A 15,987-nucleotide genomic window follows, 5' to 3' on the forward strand; every position below is an offset into this window, starting at 1 on the left:
TTCACCCTACACTGAAGAATGTTCCTTAAGAATTTCTTGGCAGTGTACCAATCAGACAACTAAATGTGATTTTAAAAACATGACTTAGAGATTTTGTTACACAAAAGATTTATTACATAATCTTTGACTTTGGTAATAGAAGGCAGGTCGTTTAGGCAGTAGCAATAAATTTATCCAATTCACTCCCTATTTTTATGCTTGAATTTACACCTTTGAATTCAGGATTCTCCTTATCTTGTTTATTAATTTGAGGCAAGGACTCAAGCCCTTTTAAAACTAGATCAGCAGAAAACTTCTGCTTCTAGCTAAGGCAGAGTAGTGTGTAGCCAAATAATCCTTCCATGAAATGATCTAGAAATCTAGAAAAATTGCAAATTTATTTATTTACTAATTTGAGGGTTTAATTTTTTTTTAATTTAAAGGCAGCAGAATGCTGCTGAGGTAATAGTGAAAGCCCTACATTCCATAGAGGGGGAGTGAGGAGAGGTGAGCAGATGTAGGGCAGCCACTTCTTTTAGGATATTTCTGCTTCTGTGTGGATGGAAAGAGGCCTGGGTGGTAGGCACAGGGCTTGAGAAGAGGACTGCAGTTGAGAGTCAGAGAAACCAGCAAGTGTTTTGAATGGTTGTGTGACTGAAGACATGAACTCTGGAGATGGGAGTGAGCAAGGTTCTGATAGAAAGGAGGGTCAGAGAACTGAGCATAAATGCAGACAATTTTTCAATCAGGATGTTTTGAAAATTATAAATGATGTAGGTAAGATGTGAAGAAAGTGAGCCAAAACTTTCTGAGAAGTGAAACAAAGTTTTCCCTTGTCTCATTGTGTTGAATAGACAAAGATTATAAAGTTCAGAACCCACTGGGGAACCAACCTCAATGAAAAACTCAGCCTCTCAGCTGGAATCACTGGAGGGACATGCTGAGAAGTGGGTATAAAACACAAATAGACATATTATTAGTGCAACTCTAGCCCACCTCAAACTCAGCAAGTTCATAATTAGATTCAGTTCATCAGTTACTTGCTCTATATTCCTAGCAGAGGAAGGTGTAAACCTTTAATGGAAAATGGCATAATTTAGAACACTTACTACTCAAACCACATCAGATATTTAATAAAATTACTAGGGTTGTCAAAAGATAGAACCAAATGACCAAAACACAAGAGAAAATTCAGTCAGTGGAAGTAAATCCCTACATAATCTAAATATATAATCTACATAATAGGCACAGGTGAGCAAACACTGCCATCTGGATCCGTAGAGACTGCACTCCCGCTCCCTCACCCCGAAGCCTGGTTTCTCCCGCTGCCAGCCATTTTCTCAGCCCAGCAGTTACTGATGTGCTGGGATAGGAGGGCATTCACATACCAGTGGGGAAATGAGGAAAAGTACAGCATGAAAATACCAACTGAAAAGGCACTCACTGGAAGTCAAAATAGTCCACTAGTGGCAGCAATAAAAAAGAAAGTTGATGAACTCTTGGGTGGGGAGGGACAGAGAACATACATTGAGAAGAGCTCTTTGCTTTCTCTCAATTAATGGAAGCTAATTCAATGAAACCAGGAGCAAACTAGATTGATCGTGTATCTATTGCTAGGCAAAGTTTGGGTTGCCCACAGTTTAATTTCTCAGCAATTCCCTGAGAAGTTGTACATAAAGGTCTGCTGTTGAAATGAAGAAAGATGCTGGGAATGGGCTTTCTGATCCTGCTCTGTTGTCAGGTTGGTTTCACCACCCAGGAGCCCACCGTGCCTCTCCCCATTGCTGGGTTTCAATGCGCTTTTCCTTCTCTTGGCTGCTTGAGCAAACAGCCATCACTGTTTCCATTGTGAGCTCTTCTCTGTCTGGATCCAAGCCCAAGTTCAGAGAACATGTGCTTGCGACCAACATGTGGCAGCCTGGGTCCCCATTTGGAGTGACTCTCTACCTTTGCCTTTTTCCCATCAAGACAGTTCCTGCATCTGGAGACTGAAGAGTAGTACTGAACACGCTTAGTTCTAAAAGCTGGGTACTCATCCTGCTAGCTCGCTGGGATGAGGGCCAAAGAATTCACAAAATTCACACCCAAATCCAGAGCAGTCTCTTCATTGGAGGCAATCTTTCCCTTAGCCTGATATTTTCTAGTAAAACAATTTAGTTAGGGTAAATTCTTGTCCTATGTCTTTATTCCATGTTAACTTCTTAAAGGAAAGAGTGAATTTTGTGGTTGGTAAGTGGGGTAGGAAAGATTCTAAGATGGCCCCAAAGATTCCCATCCGCTAGTGTTAATACTCTCCATAATCTCCCTTTTTTGTAGGAAGAACCTATAGATATGGTGGAATGCACTCTCACGATGATGTTGCATTCAGTGGCAGAGGTGAAGGCATTTTGCAGATATAAGTAAAATCTTTCATCAGTTTGACATTGAATTAGCCAAAAGGAAAGTTATTCTGGGTAGGCCTGACCTTACCAGGTGAATCCTTAAAAGACTGTTTAGGCTCTTGTTGAGATCAGGGAGATGATCCATCTGGTCTTGAATAAGCAAGCTCCCATGTGTTCAACAGCAGCAAGAAAATGAGCTCTGTCCACAGTCACATGAACTGGGGAGAGGACCCTGAGCCTCAGCGCAGGCCAACGTGACATTGTGAGGTGTAGCTCCTTGCACCCAGGACCCACAAGAGACGTGCCTGGACTTCTGACCTACTTGTGAGGTAATACATGAGTGTTGGTTTAAGCTGATAAGTCTGTGGTGATGTTTATGCAGTGATAAAAAGTTAATATAGTAAGTTTGGAATAAGTTAGTGATAAAATATTGTAATATTTTATTATCTGGGAGCTGCCTGACCACAAGCTGCATGGGACGATTCTTTTATGGACATCCTGTAATTTCTCTAGTTGTGGCCCTAACTAGGTTGGTTAATAAACCCAAATCGGGGATAAGTAGTAGCAAGTTCTCGTCACACATATATAAAATCATGCTCTTCACTCAACTTTACTAATAATAAAGGTAAAATTTGGGTATTAATCAATCTAAATCCTGATTCTTTCTCCCATTTGGTTCTGAATTAGTTTGGGGAAAAGAAATACACTTTCTTTGTTGGATGTTTACAAACCCTGAAATCTACAATATTTTCACTTGTCATACAATAATAATGCATTACCAACATTGCACATCATTACTGCTAACCAAGGCAATTGAAAGAGAAATGAAGCAACCAGAAAAATAAAGTGCATCATGGGGAAAATGGCATTTCTCTAAAAAATCTAAAGCAATTTCAATGCTATCATCTAAACAACCAACCCTGAGCTTCATTATTTTCTTCCTGATGTTAAATGGGTTGAAAATATAACTTTTCATTTTTAAATGCACAATTACAAAGATGGTCACAGTAGAAGAAAATCTTTATGAACACCGTGTCCTTGAATGATGTCAGAGTTGTTGTTTGCAACGAATTTGCATAACTGCCAGCCTTGAGTTTCCTAAACGTCTTTGGCAGAAATAGTGTCCCAATTGTTTTCTCCAGAAGCAAGATGACAACGTTCTTAAATAAAATTGTCATTAAATTTCCTTTTGAATTCTGACTGCATGATTGAATAAATATTATCTGCTGAAACTGGCTGTGAAGATAAGTATTTCATGACAGTTAATATATTTCATATGCAAATGTTTTGGCCTCTCTCTATATTGGAAACATGGAAAAAAAAACACTTGCTATCTATTTAATTTAGAATGTAATATCAAATCAGATGCATAGGTTCCTGAAATCAAATAGCTATTTTATTGTATCATTTTATTAAAATGACACATTTTGTACTGAGGACAATTCAGTGACGATATGCTGATTTCCGTATGTATGAAGTACTACCAGAAAGAAATACATTTCTTAAACATAAATTATTCAAGTAAAATGTGAAGTCTTTACAATATGTATATATGAACTTTTTACATATATATGTATATATATATATATGTATATATATATATATATAAGTTTCCAAATTTTCATCTGAATTTCTCCTCACAATTAAATTATCATATATTTTGCCATAAATATCCATGGATTCCTTGTACCATTAGAGAAATATATACTGCTTCTTCTATTCATAAAACATCTCTGTTTAGATTATTCTGTTTTGACCCTCACCTGATTTACTGTGTATATAATTTGCTTAATATCATTATTTATTCCTCAATTTAAAAAAATAAATATCACTTGTTTAAAGATCCATAGGACTTATTTTTCCACAGACTAGAAGTTTTAGGTCTAATAACCATTTTAAATTAAAAGTATGCTGGATGAGAAATACATTAGTATTTGTAATTTAGAAATATGTGAATTATTTCTCATTCCCTGAAAGCTGTTCCATATTTACTAATTCAAAAATACCATACATTCATGTTTTCTTAATATCAATTGCCTTCTTTCCTAGACAGAGAGGCATTGGGTTTTGATGTTATTTGTACAAGTAATGAATAGTCTTTGTAAAAAGTCACACTCTTCTTTAAATGTGTAATTTTGTTATTATCACATTTTATGGTCGGCCTACTTTGAGTCTTCCCCAAATTCCCCTTTTGTGTGAGTTGCTAGCCCCCTTCCTAATTAGTGCTGTGATTGTTGCTTTCTTAAAAGTGCACCAATATATCTTCTCTTGTAAAATACAATTGCTTTTTATATTTCTGGAACTAAAAACAGATGATTCTAAAAACACAGCAACACAGAAAAAAAATTTTTGAATTCTTAGAAACACTAAATCTCTGAAAGAAAGAATAAGTAGGAAAATAAAAGGCCAAGGATCCAGAGGTGGGGAAAGACTCAGAATTAAGAGATAGAAAGTGGAAGGAGGGGGTGAAAAAAATGAGGTGTTTGATGCAAGAGAACAGAATGATAACCTTGTGTCCTGTGATAGAAGATAAAGGTGAAAAAGGACCATAAATCTTCGTGAATGTTGAGAAGTATGAAAAAGAAGACATGAAAGTGACAGTGAACAAAATGACCCCATTGTATTTGGAAAGAAAAAAGCATTTTCTGCAAAATTGCAGACAAGAAAGTTAAATCACATGGAGACTGAACAAATATTTAATCTAGTATCTCAAATTTGGTCTCAATTATGTTTATTCCTATGGAAAATAAACCAATGTTTTAATACTTATTTTTCTGTTCTGTAAAAAACCAAAAGGATAAGTTTTGTGATTTTCTAATAAATTACATACTTATTTCTGTATCATTCTATTATCAGATAGTCACAATAAATATTAAATGGAAAGTTGAGAAATTAGAAGGAGAAATTTGGGGACTGTAGTTTTAAGTTATATAAAACAGTCTAGCGCTTTACCCCAGTGTAGATTCCTGTATCAGTCAGGGTTCCCCAGAGAAACAGAACTAATAATTATCCAACGTGTGTGTGTGTTGTTGGGGAGGAATATATTTTCCTCCACCCTTCTAGGCTCTTCTGGCTGCTCTAAGAATTAGATTAACATGAGGCAGATTAACAGAAAATCGAACAATGGAGAGACCCGGGAAAACTAACTCACCACGATGGTTGAAATTCTCACTTTAAACACCGTCTTCAGCTAAAGACAAAAGCTTCTGTTGCGGGAGGTGGTTGGGACTTCCGAGGGGAGGAAGGCAATTCCTGGAAGACGGAGAAGCAAATGTTTGGTAAACAACTGTTTGCTGGGCCACATGGAGACAATGAGACACAAAGTGGACTTTGATCTCTAGGCCCTGTTCCCCCACCACTCCTAGCCCATGTTTTGCAGACATCTCCGGTGACTGTTTTATTCCAGGAACAGTACCATAAATCTAAAGGCAGGCAGTTAAGGGGGAGATAACAAGAAAGACCTCCGGAGTCATGTTTTTTTAAAATAACCAGCCTAGATTAATCCTCTTGCCAAAGAGACACAACTAGGGGTGGCAAATTGTGCTGTCCTAAAGTCCCACGTTTGAAACGTCTCCAAGTCTCAGAGTTCAGAAGGTGAGTCGGCAGATTGTTCCATCCCAATGAACCAGTCTCTTAGTCTTGACAGTAGTTGTTCCTGCCCGTTTGCAGGAAGTTCAGGCAAGACCCCATGGAGGTGTTTGTGGACGACGAGACCAAGCTCACACTGCTTGGGCTGCAGCAGTACTGCGTCAGACTTCTTGCAGAAGAACCGCAAGCTCTTTGATCTCGTGGACGTGCTGGAGTTTAACCAGGTGGTGATATTTGTGAAGTCGGTGCAATGCTGCATGGCCTTAGCCCAGCTCCTCGTGGAGCAGAACTTCCCAGCCATTGCCATCCACAGGGCCACGGCCCAGGAGGAGCAACTGTCACGTTATCAAGCAGTTCAAGGACTTCCAGTGGTGGATCCTGGTGGCCACCAATCTGTTTGGCTGAGGAATGGACATTGAGCGTGTCAACACTGTCTTCAATTATGACATGCCCGAGGACTCGGACACCTACCTCCACCACATGGCCCATGCGAGTCACTTTGGAACCAAAGACCTGGCCATTACTTTCGTGTCTGATGAGCATGATGCCAACATGCTCAGTGATGTCCAGGACAGGTTTGAAATGAATGTGGCAGAGCTTCCTGAAGAAATAAACATCTCCACATACATTGAGCAGAGCCGGTAACCACGTGCCCTGATGTCCCGGAGCCGCCCTGCTTCCCATGTGTTGCTTCAAGTCCTCTTCCTAGGTGACAGTGGGTCTTTCTTTTTACTGTTTAAAAGCTGTAGATTTGTGTAAGAATAAATTTTTATTATGGAAAAATTCAGTTCAGAAGGTGGTGATGGAGATATGCTCTCAAAGTAAGGCCTGTGTGGTGCTAGAAGCCAGGTATTTATTATTTATTTATTTATATTATTTTTTTAATAGACCTTTATTGGAATATAATTGCTTCACAATACCGTGCCAGTTTCTGCTGCACAACAAAGCGAATCAACTATATGCATACACACGTCCCCATATCCCCTCCCTCTTGAGCCTCCCTCCCCTCCTCCTTATCCCACCCCACTAGCTCATCGCAAAGCACTGAGCAGATCTCCCTGTGGTATGTTGCTGCTTCCCACCAGCCAACTACTTTACATTCGGTAGGGTATGTACGTCGATGCTACTCTCACTTTGCCCCAGCTTCGCCCTCCCACCCCATGTCCTCAAATCCATTCTCTATGTCTACCTCTTTATTCCTGCCCTGAAACTAGGTTCATCAGTACATTTTTTTTTTTTTTTTGGATTCCATATATATACTTTAGCATACGGTATTTATTTTTCTCTTTCTGACTTACTTCACTCTGTATGACAGACTCTAGCTCCATCCACCTCACTACAAATAACTCAATTTTGTTTCTTTTTATGGCTGAGTAATATTCCAATGTATATATGTGTCACATCTTCTTTATCCATTCATCTGTTGATAATAAGAGGCATCTCTATGGAGACTAAAGAAAAACAAAGGTTAATGATTGGAGCAATGTATAAACCAGTGTCTAAGCCCAGGAGGCAGCCAGATGAGAAGATTTCTAGATGTCAAGACTAAAGCATCTTCAGATCAAGTGAGGGCAGACAGCGACAATCTGACATATTTTCCTGGTTTGTAGTTGAATGTCTCTGATGATGTCATCAGGTGTTCAGGTAAACTACTGAGTGACCCACACAGCAACAGGCATGAAGATTGTATCTAGACATGAGCTATTGTGATGATCTCTCTTAAATTTGTATCAAGTTGTTCAGCTTCAGTTTGCTGGGCTCCAGGAAAAGCACAACTTTAGCTCTCAGTGACTCCAAATAACAAGTAAAAGAAAAATTCGAAATGTTAGTTTGGAGAGTTGTAGACAAATTCTGAGGAAACTAGGAGAATTTGTGATCCAATCCAGTAATCAGGTGGAAAAACAAAACCTCTAAGATGATTAAGGAATAGAATTTAATATCCGCTATCGAAACATAATTTTTTTCTAAATTTACCCCCTTTTTTTTAAATCAAAGATAGCCAAAATAGGCTAATTTGTTTACAGAAAATGTCTAGTTTCAATAAACTTGGTCTGATTACTTGCATAGTCCGGCAAGAATAGCAATTGACCATAAAGGCTCTTTTAAATTTGCTTTGCTGGAACTTTTCATAAGGAATCTCTAGGCTGAAATTTTAAATACCTCTCAAGGCCAGGAGGCCAAGAAGCCAAGGGTTTGCCATCAGACTTGCCTGTAATACCTATAGACTTGGGTGAATTTCTCTCTTCTTGAGGTCCCAAAAATATCCTGAGGTTCCTGCACCTGCCAGAAAGTGATCTTCCTTACTCACCTCATATGGGTGCTGGGAATCAGGTAGGCAAAGTACCTGCCTGTTTTCCAAAAGGCTTTATGGCTACATAGAGTCAAACTAAGTTCCTTAAAGCTGTCTGGCTATATCTGATTCTGTTCACATTCTCAAATATGACATTATAGTCAAAACCTTGGTAATATAATGTTTCCAAATGTGTCCTGTCACAATGAGAGCAGATTTTTAGTGAACATATGTAACTAACAATATTGTCAGCAACATAAGACTATTCACTAAGAGCTTTCAAATTCTGAAGGGATCAAGTAGGGAGAATGTTTCAATTCTGCTTACCAAGATATACTTTATGAAATTGTTGTCGATCACAGTTATCTTGTTTTCCTTATATCTGGAAAACAAAGATTAAAAAGCTAGTAAAATTTCAGGAAAAGTTATAACAATTATAATCATATTCATTAGGTCATTCAGTGCCATGTAATTAATTCTTGTTGAACTTGTTTTTTTTTCTTAGCAGTTTCGTGAAGTTATCAGGTTTTCCATTAGAATTCTCTAATTTTTTACCGAGTTCAGTGTTATGATCTGAAAGTTATCAGAAACCTATAATTGTCAAAAAGTCCTTGCTACGAATTTTCTTGACAATAAAGAATTTTTGCAAAAGCATCAAAGTAAAATGATAACTGTCTACAAATTTCAAAAGACATAATGGCATACAGATCTGAGTACAATACAATTAATTTAAAAAATGTCATTTCTGTGACATATAACATTTTAAGATAACTAGAATTAAGACTGTTAACCTTTTACCAAGACATATCAGATTTTAGGAATGTCATATAATTTTTAGAACACATATTAATAACATTCCTGCACACAAAATAACCTACAAAGGTTTAATATTGCTTATTTGACAATGCTTCCCATGTAATTTAATATGCTAAATAAGCTTTATTAGTTTAGTATAACTCTGAGGTTGTTGACAAAAAATTAATCGATTGATCTAAGAAAGAAATGGAAAATTTTATTCAAGCAAATTGAGGATTATAACCCAAGGATAGCATCTCAGAAAGCTCCAAGAACTGTTCTGCCCATTAAGTCAAGGTACAGTTATATAACATTTTTGACACTGAGGGCTATACATTAAATGACATATTGTTGACTGTTTACATATTCCAGATCTAAGTGTCATCATGGCCCCTTACAAGATCAAGAAAAAATGTTATTTTTTAAGCAGTTGTCTTGTTGATGCTAGGAGAATGTTGCTCTTTATGGTTGAGCATGTATTTCTGCTGATGGGAGGTTTGGTCAATGCATAATGCAGATGTACAATGCACAGTAGAGGGGAGAGAGGAGACCAAAGGGCAGAGAAATATGTTTTATGTTTAAATTCTTTTTCTTGCCATAAAATGTGAATTTTATTTCACACTTGTCATCCCTACCTCAAAATCATCACATAAGTCACAAGCTAACATCTGACTTTAGCTGCTCCTCCACTGTACACGTCATCAACTGTCATGAGTATAGTTCCAAAAAAATAAGAACTCACAGGAAAGTAAGATACATCTTTTGTATGCCACAGCTGGAAGAGAAAGAGAAGGTAGATCAGATGAGGCAGAAGTAACATATGTGATAAACGATAATTTAAAATAAGCATATTCATTACTCACAAAGAGGTAAGGGAAGATATTGGAGCAGTAAAAATGCACATGAAGTCATAAAAGCCAAAGAGAAACTACTATTAATAAAAAGCAATAATTAAGATAAAGAACTCAACAGATGCGCTGAGTTCTAGAATGAAAACCAGAGAAGGATGGATTGTTGACCTGCAAGATTAGGCAAAATAAATTTCTCAGAAGGTTCTAGGAAGAGAAGAAGAAATTTTAAAAGTAAAAGAGATATGGAAGTTGGAAGTATAATTGCCAGTACGTATACCATAGATTTTAAAGAAATAAAGAGTAACCCAAATGTCCATTGAGAGATGAATGGATAAAGAAGATGTGGTACATATGCACAATTAAATATTACTCAGCCATACAAAAATAATGAAGTAGTACCATTTGCAGCAACATGGATGGACCTAGAGATTATCATACTAAGTGAAGTAAGTCAAACAGAGAAAGACAAATATAATATGATATTGCTTATATGTGGAACCTAAAAAAAAAAGATAAATGAACTTATTTACAAAACAGAAGTAGACTCACAGACATAGAAAACAAACTTATGGTTACCAAAGGGGATAGCAGGGGTGGGAGGAGAGATAAATTAAGAGTTTGAGATTAACATATACAGACTATGATACATAAAATAGTCCAACAGCAAGGACCTACTGTATAGCACAGGAAATTATATTCAAAACACTGTAATAAACTATAATGGAAAAAAACCTGAATGAATATACATATAACTGAATCACTTTGCTGTACACTTGAAACTAACACATTGTAAATCAACTATATTTCAATAAAAAATTAAGAAAACAAGAAACAAAGAGTGGTAAGGTAATTTTGTTTTAGAAATAATCACTGAGAAATTTCTCAGAATAAGAGAATGATCCTGGTATTATAAAATGCCAAGCAGAATTCCCCACCCTAAACTAGTATTCATGAAATTTTAAATCATAAAAGAAAAATAGAACATCCTAAAGGTGCTAGGGGAGAAAGTAAATTAGCTAGTAAAGAATCAATTTGACATTATAAATTATACTTGGTCAAGAAGAGAATGGAGGGCTTCCCTGGTGGCACAGTGGTTGAGAATCTGCCTGCCAATGCAGGGGACACGGGTTCGAGCCCTGGTCTGGGAAGATCCCACATGCCGCGGAGCAACTAGGCCCGTGAGCCACAACTACTGAGCCTGCGCGTCTGGAGCCTGTGCTCCGCAACAAGAGAGGCCGCGACAGTGAGAGGCCCGCCCACCGCGATGAAGAGTGGCCCCTGCTTGCCGCAACTAGAGAAAGCCCTCGCACAGAAACAAAGACCCAACACAGCCATAAATAAAAAAATAAAATAAATAAATAAATTCTTCAAAAAAAAAAAAAAGAGAGAATGGATATAAAAAATGAAACCGCTAAATTCAAATTTTCTTTCTAATTAAGTGAAAGAGAATAACAAGGCTTCAGAAAGCTTACCACATACAGACCCAATTTGAACTCCTGCAAGAAAGAAATACATCAAGGGGGATACTATATGGTAGTAGAAGTTATGCTGGATAAGTACGTTTGAAACAGTTTAATTGTCTTAATAAGCAAATACACACACACACACACACACACACACACACACACACACCAAACAAGCAAAAAACACCAAGGGGCCAGAAGAGAGAAGAAGAAAGGTATTTCTTTATTAATAATCTAGAATAAAATGTCTAGAAAATTACAACATGGTAGAGGGCTGGAAGTAGGGTTGGGGAGATCACAGAATGGTGCATTGTGAGTTAGTTTTCTCACACAAGGTTACTTATAGTCTTATAAAATTCATAAGAAAAATAAATATGTGTTTGCATAAACACTAGAGTAGATTTCAGGGATGAGCTCTAGGAGAATAAAACTAGTAAGTACACATTGTGAAGCAGAAATATACATTTGAACTATTCAGAAAAAGAAAACAAATTATGAAGTAGAGTTGATATAGCACAAAGTTAAATGGTAAGTAAGCCTATATTAAGCATTAATGAGAATAAATTTAAATGACTTAAAGATAAATATTATTACATCAAAACTAAGAATTTTGTTCAGAGGTAATCTACAATAAAGAAAGGACTTCATAACATTAAGAAAATACAAATAAAAAATAATATGTGTAATGCTAAAAATTATAAAGAATTAATATTCAGAAAATTCAAGAGATTTTTGTAAACAAACAAAAATACAACACCAATAGAAAAAAAGGAGCAAAATTATGAATAACCAATTACTAGAAGGGAAATTCTGTTATGAGCATTAGTAACCAGCATATTTTGTTAACCTATCAGATTGATAAAAAATCAGAAAATTTGACAATACCAAATGTTAGTGAATAATCAAGAAAATAAATTTTTTTCTGTATAGTTTGCCCAAATCCTGACTCTTACCACTTCATTTCCTGTTGTCATTTTATGATTGACTTAGGTGCTTTTTATGTTTTAAGGAAATCAGACTCATCCATAATATGTGTTGAAGTAATTTTACACCATTTTGTCACTTTTTTTTTTTCTCTGTAATATGGGCCATACATAAGGATCTTTTACCTCATGTACCTAATTTAAGTCTTCTCTGTTTGGGTTTTTTGTTGTTTTTGTTTTTTAACGTCTTATTCACAGAAAAGCTTTCATTATTATGATTTCTAAAAAATACTCTACTTTTTCTATATTCACAGAAACGTAGTAACTTGTGTTAGCTTTAGTCCTGGCTCCATTATTTGAGTTTAGTTTTTCTGGCTATCGAACAGGCTTATTTTTGCATGCAAACTTGTAGTTAATTTGTCTCATTAAATTTTGATATTGGAATTAATGTCAGATTTACAGATTCATTAGATAATTTTTTAACTCTTTGGTCCAAGAGTTTTCTAACCATTCTTTATTTTTTTAATATTTATTTATTTATTTGTCTGTGCCAGGTCTTGGTTGTGGTACGTGGAATCTTTTAGTTGAGGCATGCGAAATCTTAGTTGCAACATGTGGGATTTAGTTCCCTGACCAGGGATCAAACCCTGGCCCCCTGCATTGGGAGCGAGGAGTCTTAGCCCCTGGACCACAAGGGAAGTCCCCTAGCCTTTCTTTACAGTTAAGTATTATTTTAATTTACTACATTCAGTACAATAACATTTTTCTTACCCAAATGTATTGACAAGTATTTCCCTTACAATATTGAATAACAGTAGTAATAGTGGAGAATTTGGTCTTGTTTATTATTTCAATGAGAATGTTAGTAGTTTTTAAGTTGAGGTTTCAATTGAGGAAAATGTCATATACTCTTATTTCATTAAAAGTTTTTTTTTTTTTATTCAGGAATAAATTTTAAATTTTATCTCATAGTTTTCTAAAAACTGAACAGATTATATAATTTTTCTCTTGTTCTAGTCATGTAAGGAACTCTAATAAATGATTTCTTAATATTGAAACATTGAGTTGCTGGAAACCGTCTTCATGGTATCACATGTAATTCTTTTTAAAGCATGGCTCTTTAGGCTTACTTATATGTTCTCTAAGGATTTTACTAGTATTATTAAGTGCGATTAATGTATTTTTTCTATCTATATGTATGCTATCTTGGTTTGATTTAGGTATAAATGTTATAAAGTCTACATAAAAAGACTTCAAAAGATTTTGTACATGTTCTATGCTTTGGTACAAGTTGAACAGCATTAGCCTTATATGTTTCTTAAACTTTATATGAAATTTTCTCTGAAAAACCACGTGGACCGAATGTTTTAGTGGAAGCAAAGATAACTCATTATTTTTATCTCTTATTTCTTAGTGATAACTGGTATTCTTAGATTTATCTCCTTTCTGCCCTCAACTCTGAAAATGTATGTCTTTTGAAAATTACCTAGTTTTGTCAAAAACTACAACCATAATTTTTTTCCATTGTAAATTGTATGCAACACTTTTGCATTTATAGAGGATTTTGAAGCACCTCCCCCTTCTTAGTAATCTGAGGTTAGAGATTTCTCCAATTTTCTTTCAAGTTAAAATTATGTTCCTGTTTTATTTCCCTTGATACTTTATAATGACATCTGTGAGGAAAGGGGGGTAGATAATTCTTCATCATATTAAATCAGAAATAAAAACTGGAAAACTAGTTTTCATTTTAATAGTGTAAAGACTATCTTGCAGGTTTGTATAACTTACAAAGTCAAGCTGTATTTTTCTTTACACTCTAGAGTTACTTATTGAATAGAAACAGCAGTTATTCATTTTTGGTAAGATACCATTTTTAGAGGGCAAAATACAACTAGAAAGATCATCAGAAACTTAAAATGTCATGAATTTAATTTTAACATTAGTAATATTTCTAAGGCACTTAAATTTGATCTCAATATGACATGTCATTATTTTTAATAATAGAATTTGGCAAGAAAATTAAAACTTGACAAGGCTTGAATAATTTACAATTAATAAAATCTACGCTTTGAAAATGACTTGCCTTACCCATAGAACTCTTTGCTCAGCACTTTTTAGAATGTTGCCATGACAAAAAAAATGGCAAGAAACTTGAACTAATGAGTATTTTATACCAAAGTTTGGTGTCTAAAACCAACACAGAGCTTTTTCCCTATCGTCTTCCCTTAAAAAAATCCATCCTCCCACCTCTATAAGAAATGGGAAGTAGGAGCAAGAGAAGGAAGAGAAGGAAAAAGAGAAAGAGAAGAAAACATTGTTGGTTAAAAATTGTTTACAAAATAAACTGAAAGGAATGATACAAATGTCTTCTACAAATGGAGATTATAATTCTTGGACAAATTATTAATTCCTTAGCGTCAAAGACTATGCATGACATCCATTATCAAGTCAAAAATCCTAGTATAATAAAAATAATGAAATAATAGTATCATCACATTTTTGACGAATTCCTATCTAATAGAAAATAATACAAATCGTCCACATAAAGCATACATTAGAACTTTACCTGACCACAAACAGAACATAATAAATTACTGTTGTGTTTATGCTATTTATTATTTAATCCTCATAATGTCTTATAAGGTGTTCCCTTTTAAAAGAAGAAAACTGGAAGCTCATAGAAGTTGATTAATTTGTTCAACATATCATTGATAGTAACTTGAAAAGGCAGATACTAACTTGGCCTCCAGATAATCTTATGACATTGCCAACTATCCTGCATGTGACTCTGTATATGTCAGCATACCTTCTTACCCAAATATACTTGGAGTTCTTCTGAATCCAGAAGGATTTCCATCCATAATGACAAAATACCTATTTTCTCTTCTCAGGACTGGAAGCCCTTCCACCACACAGCATGCCTGTGAACAGGCACAACTTTCTACAGAAAAAGGTGGCAATTCATCTACAGGGTAAGCCTAACCCATCCCACCCCCAAATCCACATCTACATGACGAGAATGCACTGCCACCTACCGAAGTGAACTTGATGATGGTATCTCTTATCTAACGTGGGCTAAAGTCTCGAATATATACTGTTTGGTATCCATTTGTTGGGCTCAGAGCAGTCTACCCCAAGATATGCCACAAAGGCATATTGATTATTTTGTATTAAAGTTACTTGAGAAACAGCTGGTGAAATAAATCGATATTAAAAAAATGTTCTGACTCTCCTCTTTCCCCCTGAAAATAGAAAATAAATCTTTCATGTGAAGGTATGCTCCCTTATACCAGGAGGTTAGAAAGCAAGCTTATCATCAGAGTTAGGGACCTCAAGCCTAAGAAACCTGTATAAGCAAACACATCCTTTTTCATTAGTCTGCTACCCCAAGCACAAGCTGCTTTGTTTCATTACATCTTCACAAATAATTGTTGTGTTAATCTAAACCTGGTGTAAAACAACCTGCTGAGGTTACTTCAGGGATCTCACTTTTATGAGGCCTTCTTGCATATGAATTAAATTGTTGTTTTTGTCTCCTGTTAATCTGTCCTGTTTCAGTTTAATTATTAGACCATGCAAAAGAATTTCAGTGGGGAAGGGGGAAATGTCCTCCTCCCCAACACATTCTATGACTAACTAAACTACCTGACCTGTATAGCTATGAACTGTACATTCCCCATACCTCTGGGTCTAAATTGAAACCTGATTGTCTCATGA

The 15,987-nt window shown here is 35.8% G+C and overlaps 1 long non-coding RNA gene and 1 pseudogene across 1 annotated transcript in view; one reads left to right on the forward strand and one right to left on the reverse strand.

The window, feature by feature from the left end:
- LOC132366321 (uncharacterized) overlaps positions 1-8,622 on the reverse strand; it is a 148,991-nt gene extending 140,369 nt beyond the window's left edge. Inside the window, exons 1-2 of the long non-coding RNA XR_009503420.1 lie at positions 8,566-8,622; positions 5,512-5,612 (exon numbers count right to left, since the gene is read on the reverse strand). This is a non-coding gene — a long non-coding RNA (uncharacterized LOC132366321). The remainder of the gene's footprint in view (positions 1-5,511; positions 5,613-8,565) is intronic.
- LOC132366300 (ATP-dependent RNA helicase DDX39A-like) lies at positions 5,663-6,721 on the forward strand (annotated as a pseudogene).
- Positions 8,623-15,987: the final 7,365 nt, after the last annotated feature.

The sequence above is a fragment of the Balaenoptera ricei genome, chromosome 5 (genome assembly GCF_028023285.1).
Source record: "Balaenoptera ricei isolate mBalRic1 chromosome 5, mBalRic1.hap2, whole genome shotgun sequence".
Taxonomy (NCBI): domain Eukaryota; kingdom Metazoa; phylum Chordata; class Mammalia; order Artiodactyla; family Balaenopteridae; genus Balaenoptera; species Balaenoptera ricei.